Source organism: Rhipicephalus microplus, unplaced genomic scaffold (genome assembly GCF_043290135.1).
Source record: "Rhipicephalus microplus isolate Deutch F79 unplaced genomic scaffold, USDA_Rmic scaffold_230, whole genome shotgun sequence".
In the NCBI taxonomy this organism is placed as follows: domain Eukaryota; kingdom Metazoa; phylum Arthropoda; class Arachnida; order Ixodida; family Ixodidae; genus Rhipicephalus; species Rhipicephalus microplus.
In genome coordinates, this window is record NW_027464801.1 from 262,981 (window position 1) to 265,879 (window position 2,899).

Genomic DNA, 2,899 nt, shown 5'->3' on the forward strand with positions numbered 1-2,899 from the left:
CGAAAAACCACGTCAGCCGGGGCGAGCGACCCACGGCGGTCTGGGTGCTTATCGCTGCTATTATAGGGGCACCCCGGCAGACGCAGAAAGAAAAAAAAAAAAAATGGGGACATGGCGTGCGTCACCGTGCGGCTTCGCAGCGTTGCCGAAGTCGCCGAGCCCTTCGACTGAGCCGAACGGCGGACAGGGAACGTTGGTCGGCCGTTCTAACCTGTCGGTGCCACGCCGAGACGTCGTTAAGGAAAACCGCGTCGTGGGCCTCTACGACGCCGTCGAGTCGTTGTACGTTTGGTGTCCAGCGTGTCGGCGGCGAGTAGCGGACACGTCGTTCACGACTTCGGTCTTTCGCAGTCGACGCGAACTTGCGGAGAGTCGTGGTGCCTCACGTTTTCGGCAGAAACCGCGGCGGAATTTTCCCGTGCGTGCGCGCACGACCTCGGTGCTGTGCCGTCAGCGTAGTGTTGCACAAACTCGTGGCCTACCCAAGGTGCGGTACGTTTGCGGCCGTATCCTCGGTGGGAATTTCGTGAGTAGGGTCGCAAATTCTACGACCTCGGCGGGTTTGAGAGCGACGTAGACTTGTGGCACGCTCAACGTGCCACACGTTTCGGGGCACACCCGCGGTGAAATTTTCTCGAGTACGCTCGTATTAGTGCCCAAGGAGGTCTGGGTACTTATCGCTGCTATTATGTGGGGGTTCTCGTGAGCGGCGTACGCGAAAGCGACCGGGTGTCTGATATGCGGCGGGCTTCGGCCTCGTCAAGCGTGTCCTCGGGTCTGCTCCAGGGGAATCCACGGCAGTCGTCTGCAGCCTCATCCGCTTGATGCGTTAGGGGCTGGTTGTCGGACGGTGCCGTTTTACCACGATATCGAGGTGTGTTCCGTGTCGTCCTCGGGCGATTCAGATGCGAAAGCGCCGAAGACGCGGGCGTGACCCGTCGTCTGGCGGCTTTGCAGTCTCGGCTCCGTTGCTAGTTCCGGCCGGTCCACCGACAGTGCAGCGGGCTTGGGCAACCCGCACGGCGCGACCGAGTCGATGCAACGAAAAAGAGCGAGCATGAACGTGCTTCTTGCCGCACGGCTCCCACTCGTCTTTCGGGAAGGTTGTGCCGTAGCGAGCTCGAACGCCGTCATCTCGGAGTGCAAATAAGCGTGTTGGGGCGCCTGAAGGTGGCCTCCGCCGCACACAGACTGCGTCCGGCCCGCCGAAGGCGAGGACGGACGCGCAGTCGAACGATTACCTGGTTGATCCTGCCAGTAATCATATGCTTGTCTCAAAGATTAAGCCATGCATGTCTAAGTACATGCCGAAATAAGGCGAAACCGCGAATGGCTCATTAAATCAGTTATGGTTCCTTAGATCGTTTCTTCCTACTTGGATAACTGTGGCAATTCTAGAGCTAATACATGCAGTGAGCCTGGAGCCCTTTGGGTAACGGGTGCTTTTATTAGACCAAGATCGATCGGGTTTCGGCCCGTATTGTGTGGTGACTCTGGATAACTTTGTGCTGATCGCATGGCCACGAGCCGGCGACGTTTCTTTCAAGTGTCTGCCTTATCAACTTTCGATGGTAGGTTACTTGCTTACCATGGTTGTTACGGGTAACGGAGAATCAGGGTTCGATTCCGGAGAGGGAGCCTGAGAAACGGCTACCACATCCAAGGAAGGCAGCAGGCGCGCAAATTACCCACTCCCGGCACGGGGAGGTAGTGACGAAAAATAACAATACGGGACTCTTTTGAGGCCCCGTAATTGAAATGAGTACACTCTAAATCCTTTAACGAGGATCAATTGGAGGGCAAGTCTGGTGCCAGCAGCCGCGGTAATTCCAGCTCCAATAGCGTATACTAAAGCTGCTGCGGTTAAAAAGCTCGTAGTTGGATCTCAGTTCCAGACGAGTAGTGCATCTACCCGATGCGACGGCTCGGACTGAACATCATGCCGGTTCTTTCTTGGTGCACTTCATTGTGTGCCTCGAGATGGCCGGTGCTTTTACTTTGAAAAAATTAGAGTGCTCAACGCAGGCGAGTCGCCTGAATAAACTTGCATGGAATAATAGAACAAGACCTCGTTTCTGTTCTGTTGGTTTTTGGAATACGAGGTAATGATTAAGAGGGACGGACGGGGGCATTCGTATTGCGGCGCTAGAGGTGAAATTCTTGGACCGTCGCAAGACGAACTACTGCGAAAGCATTTGCCAAGAATGTTTTCATTGATCAAGAACGAAAGTCAGAGGTTCGAAGGCGATCAGATACCGCCCTAGTTCTGACCATAAACGATGCCAACCAGCGATCCGCCTGAGTTACTCAAATGACTCGGCGGGCAGCTTCCGGGAAACCAAAGTATTTGGGTTCCGGGGGAAGTATGGTTGCAAAGCTGAAACTTAAAGGAATTGACGGAAGGGCACCACCAGGAGTGGAGCCTGCGGCTTAATTTGACTCAACACGGGAAAACTTACCCGGCCCGGACACTGGGAGGATTGACAGATTGAGAGCTCTTTCTTGATTCGGTGGATGGTGGTGCATGGCCGTTCTTAGTTGGTGGAGCGATTTGTCTGGTTAATTCCGATAACGAACGAGACTCTAGCCTATTAAATAGGTGCGGGGTTCCCAGCACCTTACAACCTTCTTAGAGGGACAAGCGGCTCCTAGCCGCACGAAACAGAGCAATAACAGGTCTGTGATGCCCTTAGATGTCCGGGGCCGCACGCGCGCTACACTGAAGGAAGCAGCGTGTCTTTATCCCTGTCTGAAAAGACTGGGTAACCCGTGGAACTTCTTTCGTGATTGGGATAGGGGCTTGCAATTGTTCCCCTTGAACGAGGAATTCCCAGTAAGCGCGAGTCATAAGCTCGCGTTGATTACGTCCCTGCCCTTTGTACACACCGCCCGTCGCTAC

The 2,899-nt window shown here is 54.8% G+C and overlaps 1 pseudogene; it reads left to right on the plus strand.

Moving 5' to 3' along the window:
- Positions 1–1,238: 1,238 nt before the first annotated feature.
- Positions 1,239–2,899, plus strand: LOC142792639 (small subunit ribosomal RNA; annotated as a pseudogene; the record flags this gene model as incomplete).